Source organism: Hermetia illucens, chromosome 4, assembly GCF_905115235.1.
Source record: "Hermetia illucens chromosome 4, iHerIll2.2.curated.20191125, whole genome shotgun sequence".
Taxonomy (NCBI): Eukaryota; Metazoa; Arthropoda; class Insecta; order Diptera; family Stratiomyidae; genus Hermetia; species Hermetia illucens.
In genome coordinates this window covers 132,300,393-132,316,936 of record NC_051852.1, presented here as the reverse complement: position 1 = coordinate 132,316,936, position 16,544 = coordinate 132,300,393, and the positions used below count along the sequence as shown (strand labels likewise).

At 43.0% G+C, this 16,544-nt stretch overlaps 1 protein-coding gene across 7 annotated transcripts in view; it reads right to left on the bottom strand.

Annotated features, from left to right (window-relative positions):
• LOC119653512 (putative polypeptide N-acetylgalactosaminyltransferase 9) overlaps positions 1-11,591 on the bottom strand; it is a 405,357-nt gene extending 393,766 nt beyond the window's left edge. For 2 of the 7 annotated variants that reach the window (XM_038058173.1, XM_038058180.1), the window contains exons 1-2: positions 11,239-11,591; positions 9,611-9,942 (exon numbers count right to left, since the gene is read on the bottom strand). The gene's annotated coding sequence lies outside the window, so the exon portion shown is untranslated. Of the gene's footprint in view, positions 1-9,610; positions 10,497-11,202 lie in introns of those variants that run through there. The other 5 variants (XM_038058174.1, XM_038058177.1, XM_038058176.1 and 2 more) reach the window with 5 other exon arrangements.
• Positions 11,592-16,544: the final 4,953 nt, after the last annotated feature.

The following is a 16,544-nucleotide window of genomic DNA, read 5'->3' as shown; positions in this document are numbered from 1 at the left end:
TCAGACTCACTGCTACATCACTACGTGCGGTAGCATTCTTGAAACGGACACTAGACTCCAAACTCAGCATCTCCGCTCCCATTCCAGCAGATTTGCAAGCGGATTCGTCCTACACAACAAGGATGCTTCTCACCAGCATTTCGCATACTTTCCCAAGGCAAGCCTCTCCCCAAGTCTCATGCACTATCACGTCTCACCGCTCGCATTGACCACACCGGACTCTTACGAGCCGATGGTCGACTTCAAGACTCTCAGTTCGACGATGATAGAAAACATCCGCCTATACTTCCGAAAGACTGCGCACTGTCACATCTCATCACCGACAATGCTTATTCTCGCTCTCTACATGGAGAAACACAGCTCATTCTCAACTACATTCGTAGATACTGCTGGATCATCGGAGGTAGAGCCCCTATAAAATCATTCATCCAAAAATGCACCACCTGTACACGTATACGAGGAATACGGGCTCAGCAATTAATGGGACAACTTCGTGCGAAAAGAGTACAACCCTCATTGGTATTCGAGCATACTGCAGTTGATTACGCGGGACCACTGTCTCTCAAATATTATCAAGGACGCGGAGCTCGCGCCTGGATCATCGTCTTCATATGTCTCTCAACATTTGCTGTTCACCTTGAGGATGTCACAGATTACAACACCGAGGGATTTCTCAAGGCATTTCGCCGCTTCACTAGTCGCCGTGGGATTTGCAAATCACTCACTAGTGATTGCGCTACTAATTTCAATGGTGCTGGCGTCAGTCCTCAACAACTTCTCAACAGCAGTATACAAAAATCGCAGCTTTTGCGCCAAATTCTCGCAAATGACGGGACCCAATGGAAATTCAATCCACCTGGAGCATCCACATATGGGTAGAAAGTGGGAACCAGCGGTAAAATCCGTAAAATAACCAACTGCAACGAAGGATCGCCAACACGCTTCTCACCTATGAAGCCGTTCTCAACTCACGACCGCTGACTGCTCTCACTGAGGATCCAGATGGTCTCTCTGCCCTCACGCCTGGACACTTCATTAGAGGTGCTCCCCTCAACACCATTCTTAAGCCTACGCTCAACGATGTACCTACTTCACGACTCTCTCATTTCCAACGGACCCAGGGACGTTTGCAATATTTCTAGGAATGCTGGTCAGCGGAATATTTGCAGTCTCATTAGTCCCTTCCTAAATGGAAAACATCGCACCACGACATCAAAGAAGGATCATTGGTCCTCATCTCTGACGAGCGGTATCATCCATTAAAGTGGGTGCTCGCCAGAGTTATTCAGAGTCATCACGGCAAAGATGGTCTCACTCGAGTGGTAACCCTCAAAATTTCAACCTCTAAGGCGATTTTCAAAGCGGTTGCACCGCTTCTTCCCTGCCTTATTCCTATTGCTTCGGAATGTTATTTTTATCCTGAATTTGCGAACTTTATTCTTTTCGTTATATCGAACTTCAAACTGAAAACCTTAGCCTCGTCTTTCATTTAATGTGAAATATTCACGGCTGTCTTGGGCACAGCACGTGACTGAACGAATTATAATGACTTGCTATCCCTGTTCGCTATTTCCGTCTGATTAATCCTATAATCATCATTCACTGTTAACAAGATAGGAAAAGGAGCAATATTTCAAAACTTCTCAAAATAAGTTCATTAGCGGATAGCGTTCTACTTCCGTAATAGCCTCCCCTGACTAAAGTTTCCGCCTCCTTCCACGAACAGACTAGAATTTCAGCAAGGCAACCTCCGCATTAAATACATTCATACCTTCTTAACGATTTCCTTTCAGTGGAATGGACAGCAATGAACAATTTGCATTTTTCGTCTCTATAAATTGCTATAAATGTAAAATTCATGGTTGTGTCGCAAAACAATCAATCATTAGTCGTGCCTGCGCCTAATAGTGGCCATTTATTAATCATTACCACCTGAAACAAATTCCCTCCACATCCGGGGAAAGGGAAGTCCAGGACATTGGAATTTGGGTAAATATTTAAGTGTCAGGCAATAAGCAAAATGGCAGGCGTCATTTGAATCGAGAAAATATTTCTGTCCTCGGACAGGAGAGCCGGAATGCAGACTCATTTTGTTATGGAAATGTTGGGGTTCCGATTGATTTTTGATTGGTAATCAATTTTATATTAGGGATACCACCTAGCCCGCGTCTATGGCTAATTTGGCGCCGGGGTTGTAGCATGTCTGGTTGCAGACAGGTCAGATATAAAACAATCCTTTCAATTTTCCCGGTCCAGCAGCAGGGGCATGGTGAATACAACAAAGGGATTAACAAAAGTAAGACCCTCAAAGTATCTGTTTGTTTGGATTGTTTAACCTAAGCCTGATAAATGAGCAAAGTTGGAAAGCATTGAATTATCTGTTTTCCGCAGCACAAAGGTGTTATTAATCGACTTTGGAGCCAATCCACATGCAGTTGAAAACTTGAACCCAACGCGGTCACCGCAACAAATTGTCACCAGACAAGAAACGTGAAAATGTCTACGTGAATTTATTACAAATCGAGTGGCGATTGCTCGATCAAAAGGCCATTGCTAGTTGATTAATGAGGTGATGCTATCACAAAGGAACAGATATGATTGGCAAAATGAGCACTGAATCCCAAGAAACCTAAGCAGGGAGTTTTTAGACCCTCTCGTTATGACTCGCGAGCTTCTAATTATTATTCCAACGAACCGAAATTCAATTTTATCTCCCTCCATCCTCCGAATTTGGGCTGCAAGTTATTCCCACAGCCTCGGAAACCATCCATAATCCGATTTCACCAAATCTGCCCCGAATTTCAAACCTCCGACCACCGAGATAAATCCATTAGTTGATAAAATGCATTCCGGTCAGTTTGGTGCAGTACAAGTGCAGCAATTTGTCTAGCATCATCCACCATAAGCTCCGCGAGGATAACTGAAACTTGCGTTTGGTTTTCGACATTTCTATGATTTGCGGGTGGTTATTAAACCAATTCTGAACGCTTTGACCCGCTGTCGGTGAAAACCCACGGATGCTTCACGGCCATTTAAAAAGTTTTTATGAAGCCATAATGGTTTTTAGTACTATCAAAATTGAAAAGCAGCTGGAGGCCCATGGTTTGCAGCCAAACAGATGATGGACCGTGAACGACCCGATTTGGTTTCAGTGAATGTTACTCGCAAATTGGATCTGAAACAAAAACCGGAATAAAGTTTCCGAGTGGAGAGTCAAAACAAATAATAAATTTAGTGCGGAAAACAGAATCGCTCTTTATTTTGTTTACTCTGCTCCCGTTTTCGTCTTGCATTTTGCATGCACAAATGTTTTCTGTTTTGGTTATTTGCAGCATTTAATGGTGCTAAAATGGATTCTGTGTTGTTATGCACAGTGCATAGTACGCCTTTCTGTTTGGTTTCTAAAAATATAATTTGCATTAAGTAGCTCAATTATGCGGAAACCTGAGGAGAAAAGAATTATCTGCCTCGAATTTGTCAACGTGGACAATCTGTCACAGTCTTCTCGGTGAAAGCCTTTCTACTAAGTATGTACATCAAGTTTTAACCTAATAATCTCAGGTGAATAAAATCTAAAATCTTAAGAGAATAATAAAATAGCCACAATCTGAATATAAGAATACTCAAAGAGATAATTTTTTGTCGACGCTGGGTACATACTAAAAGCACTGAGTGTTGAAACCCCGTAGCAGCAAGCCTTTTCAGCCTTAGAGAGCCTTCAAGTCAGGCAACTTCTTTCACTACCGGGAGGGAAGAGATGGAAGGAGAATTGCTAGTTCAAAGAACCCCCTGCCATCCGGTCCCACGATCGGCCAAATTCAGTGGCCAACATGACTCCATCTGTCAGCGCTCTTCGGCATCTCCTTGAAAATGCTGTCCATAGAAAGCTCCCTTATGCCTGCTTCAAGTCGCTGTTTTCCCATTCCACTTTCAGGAAAAAAAACTACCTACTCACCACCTCATTGCAAAGACATAGTCAGGGTATCATGCATTCCCAATTTTGACCAGGTAAGAATGAAAAACTCCATACCCGCTCAAAAGCGAAGAGAAAAGAATTAATTATGCTTTCGGTTCTACCGCGGACCTATTCTTCTGTTAAGGGATGATAATGATGAACCCCGCAGTCCATCTGCCTATTGGCATGCATTGAATTTATGTTGTTGGTTCCCGCGATCACCATCACAACCTAATCAGAGGCAGTACAATAGTTAGACGCCATCCGTAAAGCTTCCCATTTCTGCACTTGTGCAAGATGCTTACAATATACTACTCTGCCAAGACCATGAGGCACGACGACTAGCAAATAGGCATTATTTGCCCCATGTATAAAAAGCGAGATATCATCCAGTGCAGCAATTATAGATGTACCACTTTGCTGAGTAGCATCTAACAGATATTCTCCGCTATATTGCTAGGTCGGATAGCCCCATTTGCCCCATAACAAGGAGGCTTCACTTTAGTCAAATCAACAACAGATCAGATTTTCTCTCTGCGGTTAGCGATCAACTGCTAGAATATGGTCATCAGTTGCACCAGCTTTTTATCGTCCGCAGGATCAGGATTCTCTTTTTAGTCACGGTGACTACATCAGTTTTTTTAAGGCAACGCTGAAATCAGGGTCCGAAATGCGACTTTTTGGCATGTCAATTCTTAGGAAACTATCGTAGGAGGCGTTTCAGAGATCTGACTCTCTAATAAGATTATGGATAAGTGCCTGGGAAGATAATAGCCCAAAATAAAATTGACTGCAGAAACTATCAGAATCTGTTTTTATGCTGATGGTAAGCCACCGTGATTGTCCGAATCCTTAATGACTTAAATGCTAACACTCGGAAATGGAAGGGCGCAGTTCAAACTTCACTGATAGCGTTCGATATTAATAATTCAACTGTAGATGATAAACTTGTCAAATCAGCGGTTTATACTAGTTGACAGTGAAAAGGAGGGTATCAAACCCAATAGTTCAAAGGAGAAAGGAACTCAGCCCGACTAAGAAACATCTAATCAATGTAGATAGTAATAATAACGGTAATTTCGCCATATCATATTTAAAGTGCAAGTGCGAAAGCAGAAGGAACGAAAGCAGTAGAATTTCTACCTAATTTTCTTGTATGATACTCTCTGTTATGATTTTGAGGTCTAGATGTCAGATAGGGGCCCTTGACTGATCCGCCCCATTTGCGTGTACGGAGACCTCCTTTAGCTTAACGCCATTGCAAGCAGTTCAAACTTTCCACGGAATTTCGTATAGACAGGTGTTACTGTTTCTAAAAAGGTACGTGATAGACAATAAGTTAGAATCGTAGATAGTTCCGCCTAAGCGCTCTCCGAATAGGCTTCGCCTGCAGGACAACATCGTGTGAAGCAACATACTTTTGCGCAGTTAGACATTATATTTACTAACGAAGGTCAGTTCGTCTTTGGCTAGCTCACGATATGTCCTGGAACGTCAGTGAGCACCAGGCAACCGTCTATACCAGCAAATGCTCTCCATCCATTACTTGCCCTATTTTGCTACACGAAATTGTGACGAACCTTTTCCCGCAAAATGTGAATACCGCTAAATTTCCTATTGTCCAAGTGGATCCCGTCGAAATTCCAATGGTAAGCAAGGAAGAGATCCTGGAAACTGCAAAGTGAATAGCAGAGAATATGGCTCTTGGCTTGAAGGGCCTCCTCCATATAGCTTTTAAGGCAGCCGTGAATATAGCAACAAATATGCTTACTGAGCTATTTACCGCATACCTTTGGGGAAAAGCATTTTCGACAGGGTGGAAAAAGCAGAGGCTAATTCTTACTTCAAAATCAGATAAACCTTTGAGTGAACCTTCATCCTACCGGCCGATATGCCTTGTAAATAATACTGACAAATAATTTGAACGGATAATCTATGACAGATTATGATTGACGAAAGGGAAGGTGTGTTCTCTGGGCACAAGGTCGGATTTCGAAAGAAAAGGTCTACGATAGATGCGGTTAATCTGGTGGCAAACATAGATAAAGCCGCTCTCGAAGAGGGCAAACGCTATGTAGTAATAATAATAAATGACGTGAGGAATGCTTTTAGTTCCGCGAGATGGAGACCCTAATGTAATTGGAAAGACTGAAGTACCTGAATCACATCATCGTCGACTTTATAATCAATAGGCTTCAGATGAAGAACTTGTGTGAAACAACATGAATAGTTCCACAGCGGTCACTCTTATGGATAATTATGTGTAACGAAGTGCTGACGTTAGATCTTCCTACCGGTGTGGCTACCATCGGCTTCGCGAACAACATCGAGCTGACGTTTGCTGCACACTTCCTTGATGAGGTGGAGATTTACGCTAATCGGATAGTTTATGACACTAAGTCCTGGCCGGAGAATGCATGCCTATCGCTCACAGAGCATAACACGGAAGTAGTATTTACCACTAAACGAAAAGAACTGTGTCTATCAAGGTCAAGGTTTGGACACAAATTGTACATTCCCTACCTGTGCTCAACTATTTAGGCTAATGATCAGAGACTTAATTTGAAATGATATGTGGGCAGTGCGGAAACTAGAGCATAGGGCAGAGGTGAAGTAGGGTCTGATGAATTGCCTCTGATCTCGATAAAACCGTCAGTCAACTTTTTTGGAAAACTTGGGTGTTTAACCCAAAAAAGAGGAGCCCTTGGACCACAAGAGAAGAAGTAATTTGCTTCACTAATAGACCGGTCTGTCATCAAGTGGGTGCGGATTCAAGACTTCCAGCATTCTCAACAAAAAAAAATTCATTTCGGCCTGGTTTAGGTCTGAACTTATGACGGATTTCTCTTCAATATAATTCGCACTGATATCGTGTTTGCGATTATATGTAAATGGAGCGATTACCACCTGTCACTATTTTCGGTCACGCTGTTCCCAGGGCAGAGGTGAAGCAGCGTCTGATGAGTTACCTCTGCTCTGGACGAAACCGTCAGTCAACTTTTTGAAAAATTTGAGTGTTTAACCCAAAAAAAGAGGAATCCGTGGATCACAAGCGAGCAAGTAAGTTGCTTCCCAAGTGGTCAGGTCCGTCATAAAATTTGTGCTCGGGACTCACGAATTTCTCAACAAAAAAAATAGAGCATATAAATCCGGAACGCTGCTATCGAGAATGTTTCCGTACATAGGAGGACCCAAGGCCGAGCCGTTGCATCATTGTTTGAAGAGTAGTCATCTCGAACCTACTATATGCTGCGAATGCACTGGAAAATAGAAATAAATAGAAAAAAAATGGGAGCTGCATACCGCCTAACTGCTCTCCGGATATGTTGCGCCTATCGAACAATATCCGATGAAGCGGCTTGCGAAATAGCAGAGATGGTTGAGCGTATCGCATCGGGAAACCTTTTGTCGATAGCAGTTCGCATGGAATGAAGCTATCGCCGAGTGGGAGGAGAGGTGGAATGAGTCAGATAAAAGCCGATGGACCCACAGAACCATATGGGATATTCGGAGATGGATCGATTGGCCCCACGCGAAATAGGTTTCGACATAATACAAGTTCTCAGCGAACACGGAGGTTATCGAGCATACCTCTATCGATTTGGGTATGTACCATATTGTCCAAAGTTCCCGAACACTATGGGGGCGTAGAATACATCTTGTTTCGACACCCGAGGTTTCCAATTCAAAGAGCCCCATTTTGTCAGCTTGTGTTGAAATCGAAGGGCATGTGGATTGTAGTAGAAAAAGTTCGCGCAGCTATCCATAAGAAGCTTAGACTGGAGAAGTGAACCAAAAGAAAGGAGTGAGGAGTATGATAGTGAACACGAGCGCAGGATAAATTCTGATCCAGCCCCGCGAGGTAATACCGCCCGGGGATCGCGTGCGGAGACTGCAAGGAAAAGGAGTCGGTAAAAGTTCCACATAGCCGTCTGGCAGGAGCCAACGGTAGTTTTTGAAGCTTTTCACCTTTCAGTGAAAAACAGAGAGACATAAGGCAGACGTTGAACCGATTTAAATAAGGTTTTGCTTTACAAAGAGTATGAAAAAAACTCACATCGGGCTGTGACTCCAGAGAAGCCAACGTAACAAAGACGTGCTGGGAGCGAAATTCGATAGTCCAAACAGCAATTTTTGGGTGCAACATATTGTGATGAATATAATTGGTTTGTCGATGACCAAAAGACCATCCTGACTGGCCAGAGACGATCTAAAGGTAAAAGATATCCGAAACACCGAAGAAAATGGGCTAATTTGACCGTGAAGGTCCCCCTACAAATTTTGAAGCTCCATCGGAGTGCTCCGTCGACACTTGCTTGCACGCCTCTGTGCTAGCAAGGCTAGGGAATGTCGGGGGTCCTTTGAGCATGCTGGAAAATACTTGAACTAACAGGAGATTCACATGCACCTAACGAAATAAATACACGCGAGGTAAACCTAGAAATAAAAATCAAGAAACAAGACGGCTCGACTGAGCGCGTGAAACCGTAAAACTCCAGACTCGAGTGCCGAGTATTCAAAGGGACCCCCAATATTTCCGAGCCTGGTTAGCATAGAGGCTTGCAAGCATTTGTCGACGGAACATTTCGATGGAGCTTCAAAATTTGCCCGAGGACCTTCACAACCAAGTTAGTCAATTTTCCTAGGTTTTTGAGATAGCTCTTCCCTCTAGGTCGTCTTCGGCCAATAAAAGTCGTTCAATATTACTCGTTACAATATCTATACAAAGCAGAATTCTTTATAAAGTGGATAATAAAACAATTTGCCTTTGCTGCACCCAGAAACCTTAGGAGCGATCTTCTTTTTTTTTTTTTCAGCCTTTGTCTCATTCACAAGCGGAGTCGGCTCTATCAAGTGCCTAATCTGGATATAATCTCGAAGTTTTCAAATTCCCATCCAGCGTATCAAGCCACCGTTGTTTCGGCCGGCCTTCTAGTCGTTTACCATCGACTTAGATGTTCAGACCAATGTTGGCAAGTGAATTCTCGTTAGCACGAATTGCGTGATCATACCATCGAAGATGCTTCTCTCAATTTTTCAACGATCGGTGCAACCCCATAACGATCGCGGATATCTCATTTCGGATGTGATCAAAACGTGTTACGTCACTAGTACAATGAAACTTCTTCGTTTCCATTACCGCAAGACGCCGTTCATTGTCATTTATAGTCGGCCAACACTCAGAACCAAAGAAGTGACCGACCATTATCCGAAAATCAAATTTGCTTATTAGTAGTAATCGACCCAAGGGAATATGCTTCTGCATGCAACGTATGATTGAGCTTAAATCACTATGTTGATTAAAAGCAAGCTCTATTTAGTCGTAATGAGAGTTGGGGATGCTCAATATGGAACCTTTCGTGGGATCGAAAAGAAATGAATTTTCCGCAATTTTAGAAGAATATCAAATTTCAATTTTGCGAACAACTATAAAACATTTTCCTTATCAGCGGCACAATGCCGGGGGAGATAAGAGAACAGGGAAATTAAATTTCAAATTGCAAAGATAAATTTTGCGGGGCATTTCGCGATAACTTTAAAGTGGAAAACCGAGTATGGAACTTAGTTTAATTGCTAGAAACGTTGCTAGGAGCATTTTTGGAATGACTCTATTGGTCACTGCTTTCAATTTAAGTGTAAGTGATAGACACATACCTCATATTCACACACGAGACTATATAAATTTCTTTACTCTCCGTTCCGCCATTCAGCCACTTCTAATAAATGTGCAAAAACACCAAACCACAGAAATTTACATAAATTTAATAAAAATTCCACACACTAACCAACACAATCCGGTCGTCATTCTTTAATAATAAATCATCCGGATAAAGGCAACTTTCAATACACTTAGAGGATCATACGCGACCCACAACGTCGTGCAAGGCTTCAGCCTAAGGAAATCAATCAAAATCGTTTTCGTATTCGTCGTACCCGCGAACTTGATAATTTTTCAATAAACCACAAAAAGATTGAAAAGGTGGAACCTTGATAACGAAAAAAAAAATTATTTATGATGTAGGCACAACGAGAACACTACCCGCGAAGACGTGCACAACATTTTTTCCTCCTGTTCCTTTCTTTTTAGGACGAAATTTAGACAAGATTGATGCGAGATAAGGAGCAGGGATACACTAGTAAGGGTGTGGCGATAACACGAACCGCAACAACACTAAACTGGAAAAGATACTGCACTAGGGACCACGGACTATAATTAATTTTAAATGATACACTTTCGAATTTCGGCTCTATCTTCCTTGCTTCTTGCGGCAGATAGATAAGCTGCCACGGAATGGATGTGGATAAAAAATGAACGATTTGCGGAATTTGTAACCAAAATCAAAGTCAAATGTTCGAGCACCATTAGTAGTTTGGAGGGTATGTTTTATGGGAAACGAATAAAGCGGGAAACCATGCTAACTCGACTGGCAAAAGGCCCGACTGCACTAAAGATCGCCTCAAGATTTTATTTCAATTTCTTATCAGTCCTTCCGCTCTGATGCGGGGCAGTTGCTTCCACTGATATCACTGTTCCCTACAGTCAACACTCTGAAAAGTTACTAGATAACACGTGGAACATTCATTGAGTCATATCAGCAAACCAAGTTGTATCTGAAAAAAGGAATTTGCTAGATGTGCAGAGTCTTGAACGGATTCCCAATTAGAGTAGTTTCTCTCAGGAAAAGGACGCAATGAAAGTGAAGTTGCGTGGCTCAGGAAGAATTTCGAATCCAACTCAGATACGAGTAATGCGGTCAAATGGATTCCTGAGAGCGTTACCATATTTTACTACAAAAGATACTCAGAAGCCAATTCACCCCCTTATCTATGAGATAAGAGCAGCGATTATAGGTTTATTTAGAGGACATATCGTAATTCACAGAAAACATGTAAATATTTAAATCCAACAATTAATCAGTGTTCATAGATGGGGGAGTGAAATCTGCTGCTAGAAATGGGCTCTTTGCTAGTGAAAAAGCGCAATTGCTTCCGGATTCCCCAAATCGTCCCTCCACTATCCATTCACGTAGAACAGGTGAACATCCTCATACATTATCGATGCCTCATTACGAAAGACATAATCGCGAGAATCCAAAAAAGGCGTTGCCGGCCGCCAGCATAAATCAAAACCTCACTCAAACTCTAATGCACTAAATTAGATACGACAAGAACGCGTTCTTTCCAAAATTAGGTAGATGATGGGCGAGACACCGCAGCTGAGTATTTAATGACCCCGAACCAAATACCTGTCGAGAAGGCACCTTTGGGAAGGTCTTGGTTACCTTTACGAGGTCGAGTCGCGGAAGACGTGTACGATGTACCCTCGAATGGCTTGCCAAGAACCCAAGACGGCTGTAAATCGATTCACAACAAATCACAACAAACTGATATCTCAGTCGTCGTCGCCGTCTCTAATGTGTACGAGGCACGCAAAGAATGGCCAGGTATGGTTCGCGGTACGCGGTGGCGACTCAACTAACGGTTCTCACCTGTTCAGGTGTTGGCCGTTGTCTTGTTGGACGGTGTCGTTATTGTTATTGCTGGGGTGTGCAAGCAACGAACTCGTTCGCGGGCCCCTGAAAAACCTCAGTCAATTCTCCCGCGTAGGCCAACCGAAAACGTTTAATGCGGTACAAAGCTCACATTAGACTAAAAGTTGGCTGGCGGAAAGGTGAAGCGATTAGGTTCCGTCGGCGGTGGCTCCGGCTCTGGCTCCTCTACCTGGCGACGAGGCTGAGAGGTTCAGGTGGCGGCTGGCTCAGGTGAGTGCGAGTGCATATGAGGCACTTGGGAATGGGAAAGGTGCCGGAGTCAGATACGAGCGAATGTTCTCCGTGGACAAGTCTTATCGCAAACCACACTTTCCGAGCGCTATGTTACTCCGGTCTAGTCGAGATGTGTCATATGTTACTGCACCACACATATCGAATTACACACATGATTTGAGTTTGAGATTTGAGCTCCGAGAACGTAGTCTCCGGACCGGGGTTGTTCATAAATGGCTGTTGGACTCTTGTCGTCCAGGAAGTTAGTCCGTCGAACGGTGCTTGGAGGTGGTGAGGCGACTCTTCGCGGAAGTGATATGAAAGTAGCAAATAGGACTAGCATTGCAGTCTTCCAATTTATCTATTACTGGTTGATGACAGAAATGTATCTTCTCGTAGGCCATGAATCCTCAGTGACATGTAGCGAACATGATGGACGGTCTGTGGATCAATGTAGGGAGAGCCAATGCTTCTAGGCACTCATTCATGGGTCATTGTATCTAATCCCATAATGAAGTTATTATGGTACAAATTGCAGACTCGCAGTAAAGATAAACTTTGAAAACCTGTTCACTACACCTACTTACAATTTAAGATGTTTTGGATGCTAAGCGATACTGTTATTGTGATTCGGAGAAACAGTTTCCAGCACTAAACAGAGCGTAATGGAAACAATCTTGGAATTTTAGTGAATGGGTTTAAATTAGGCTGGTTCTGTCTAGTTAGCTCTATCTTTTCATAGCACGTGAGACGAACCTCTAGGGCATACGAATATAAAGAGGTGATATTGCTTCAGATACGTCTCAAGCACATGACAGTTAAACTCTTTCATGTTTATGCCAATAATACGTTAAATGTGGGGTCAAAAATGATACAATGGAAAAATAAACTTAGCGGAATGCCGACAGCGTACTGGTGATCGGTATTATCTTAACTTGATGGAGCAAGATATTTGGGGTGAAGACCTAGATATGTCTGAATAGTTGACATTGCTACCTTTATTTCTATGAATCCATTAACCCACAGACAACCTACAAACATACTGACACTTTCTTCAAAACGAAGATTCTGGCTTGTAAAACCTAAAACATTGCACTCTAGATAGAATGAATCACTTTTTGGGAGTATACGGATATTTTGGTTAGACCTTTTTGCTATCTAAGAAGAATGGGGGCTAATTGTTACAATATTAAACTGTTGCTACCCTCCTCGAGAGTGGCTTTTCGTTTAAAAAAGGGTAGGAGAAGGAATACTAGACGACATAACACGTAATTATCATGAAGTGCTGAAACTTGCCAACACAATATCCAGGAATCTAAGCTTGTTCCAAATGCCGCCCAACGTGGGTCCCAAATACTTTAGACTCGATTCAGTTAAGCGATCATCTAATATTCGCAATCGCATCTAATATTTCGCAAAACAAAACTTAGATTCGGTCTTAAGGATAAATTTCACATCGAAGTTTTCTAGAGTAGCCCTGGTTTCGAATGCGAATCATTACAGTAAGAATATGTTACGTAATCCACGAAGGCAGCATCCTGTACCGATGCTTGCTTAGCATTCATATTCCTCACGGAGGATTCCATGGTGGCTGTACGGCATAATCAACTTCGAGAGAGAGTGCAGCAATCTCATGATAAGACAAACTGGAAGCTTGACTAAAGCTGGCCTTTTCGAGGTACTACAAGGAAACCTTCAGACCAAACGCACTATGGTTGGTTGGTATGGCTAGCGAGGCCCCTCAGCATGATCCTTTCTCCAACTTGAGCGGGAATTCCAGCGATATTAACTGGACATTCTGATCCTAAGCGAAGTAAAATGGTGGGACTCTGGAGAGTACTCCTCTCCCTCTTTTGGCAATGTGCTTTTGTACTCTGGAAAGCCTTGTGGCAGCAGATGCGAATCGGACGTCGGGTTGCTTTTAACGGCTACCCCAAGGCGCGCTCTCTGCTAGATTTCAGTCCAGGTTAAGGAGCATCAATATTGTACAATGCTACGTACCAACGGACACTTTCGATATAGTGAAAAGGTTGCTTCTACGAACAATTAGGGGCACTTCAGGAGAGACTTCCTAAAGGTGACAATCCGATTGTGATGGGTGATTTGAATGCGAAGGTAGAATCTAGCAATACCTTGCTCAGACATGTGATGAGAAAATGCGATCCTGGCGACCGCAACGGTGATGGTGGGAGGTTCCTGGATTTTTGCAATTTCCACCGCCTCGCCATTGATGGCACATTGTTCCAGCACAGAGCCTGCCATAATGTCAGTTGGGTTTCAGCTGACCGACACCGTACCAGCAATCAGATCGAACACTTCAAGATCACCAATAGATGTAAGAATTGTCTCCTGGATGTGTGTAATAAAAGAGGCGTTGACATGGGCCGCGAAATGGCTCACCATGTGATGATCGCTTACGTTCGCTTGCGTGTCGTGTCCCCGATTTCTGGCAAACTTGGGAAGGAGCGATCCCCTACGTTCAACATCGACCGTTTCTAAGATCCAGCTGTTGCTCGATAGTGACAGAGCAATCCTGCTAATCAGGCGCCAAATCAACTGAGTAACTTGCCTGGGAATATTGATGAGCATTGGGCTGCCATCAGAATTGTTCTTTTCTCGGGTGTAACGCAGGTCGTCGACCACGTTCCGAAGGGATTCATAACATTTGGCTCACTCCAGAATCGTTGAAGCAGATCAGTGATCGGAAGGGATTCAAAGGTCCATTGACCGCTACGAGTGATGGCAGGCGGTACGCCCTTGAACTCCGATATCGAGCCAAATCCCAAGAAATTCAGCGCACTGTGCACCGTGAACAGAAAGAATTTGTTTGATTAAGGAAACGGAAGATGCCGCAGATCGCAGTGATTTCAGAATTGACGACGAAGTACATCAATGATCGACTTCTCATCCACGATGAACAACTGAAAAAGTATTACATCCAGTGAAGGCCCTCTTCTTGTGGAGACAAATCGCCGTATCATGCGGATACGGACTGTTCCTCCAAGCAGGAGATAAATCATTTCGGCCAACAGTGCACTTAAACCGACTACAGCCGCTGGGCTTCACGATCTCCCTGTAGAGTTATTTATCGCCGCACCTGCAGTTACTGTAGAACTGCTGCTTCCACTCATACGGAAATTTTGGAAATCTGAAACCCTTCTAAAATACTGGTAAAAAGGGATGATCGTTAAGATTTTAACAAGTCGAGAAACCGGAAGCTAGGCGCTTCAGGTATGAAAGGTTTTGTGTATATCTTTTATAAAGAGATTTGAGTGTGCATTTGCTCCATTAGTACGTAACACGTAATGTATGCATATATTATTTGAAAATATCCACTTTCAAGTGATATTTACATTCAAAGTCTAGAATTTGCAAAGAAGCGACAGCTTTGACCTATCATAACTTTGTTAGTAATAGTGCGATTTTCACCCAATGTGGATCATGCTCTATGCCGTAGCCAATTTTGCTGCAAAATTTCGTAATTCTATTATGAGGTTAAGGGGGGTTTTCCTGCTAATTACCAAAAATTATAGTAATGTACTGTTATTAACTTTATTTTAATAGACATCGGTATGTAGGGTATTTCGGAGCCTAGGCGCATAGTAGCAGCCTCCTGTTTTTTTCAGATGTTTCAGTTTGGTAGTTTCTGAGTCCGTTAAAGAAACGATCACTTTCAACCCCCCGCACTCCCCACCTTTCCACCAAATCTCATTTGATACCCCTGTATTTGATGAAAAGAAAATGTGCTCCCTCCTTGGGGATTCCCCCTCCCCCAAACTTTGACAATATCCGTCTGCGACGTATCACGTATCACTTCCTGATAAAGATGTATCATTTCCTGACAAAGATTACCTCGCAAGCGTATAAGGCTATACATCCGTTTTTTTTTACTATTTTGATTCAATTGAAGTTCTAGAACCACCACCTTTACATTGAAAGAAAGTGACAATCTTTGCCCATTTCATCGCGGACGGTGGAATTCACGTACCCTTGCTGTGGAGGAAAATAGCAACCACAGGATTTACATCAAATCCGCTCCCCATAGGCAAAACTTGGCCAAGGCACCCTCTAAAATCCCATTTATAATAGAAGGAATATGCCTGATATTAATATGACCAAGGAGTGGGCATACGCCACCAGCGTCACCCCGCCCTTGTCTAGCATCCATACAATTTCATCCATCACTATCAACCAGAGCACCAGAGAAATGCCGCTAACCTGAGGTAGATCTGTTGAGATTTGGAAAAGAGGACGTTGCTATAATTATTATTTTGGAACAATGTGCGGAATTTAGATCTTCGCTGCACCTGCTGTTTATCAACTTCGAGGAAGCTTTCGATAGCGTGAACAGGGAGTGTATCTGAACTGCTCAATACAGAAGAGGCACTCCGGGGAAATTAATAGCTATTATTAAAATGTCATGTGCTGCACCGACGGAAAATCCCGGGAGATTTTGAGGTTCAAAACAGAGTTTTCAAGGTCTGCATCCTATCATCGACATTATTACTTCTTCTTCTACATGGAAGAATTCAATGGACTATGACGTCTTGCCTCAAGCATTCATTCAAAAGGTCATGGACTTTAGTCAAATGGCTCTGCATTTGGAACGGGGATAAGCAGAGTTGGACCGCAGATAAATTCCAATAGACTCGAGCTTCTGAGTCTGACAGGTCATCGCACTTCGCATAGAAGGCGTTGATCAATTTGTATATCTAGCTAGCGTGGTTTCTGCCGACAGTGACATCGAGCTGGATGTTGTCCTTTTGCCTGCCTTGTCTAAAATTTGTAAATACAGTTATCCCAACATCAAGATCAAGTTGAGA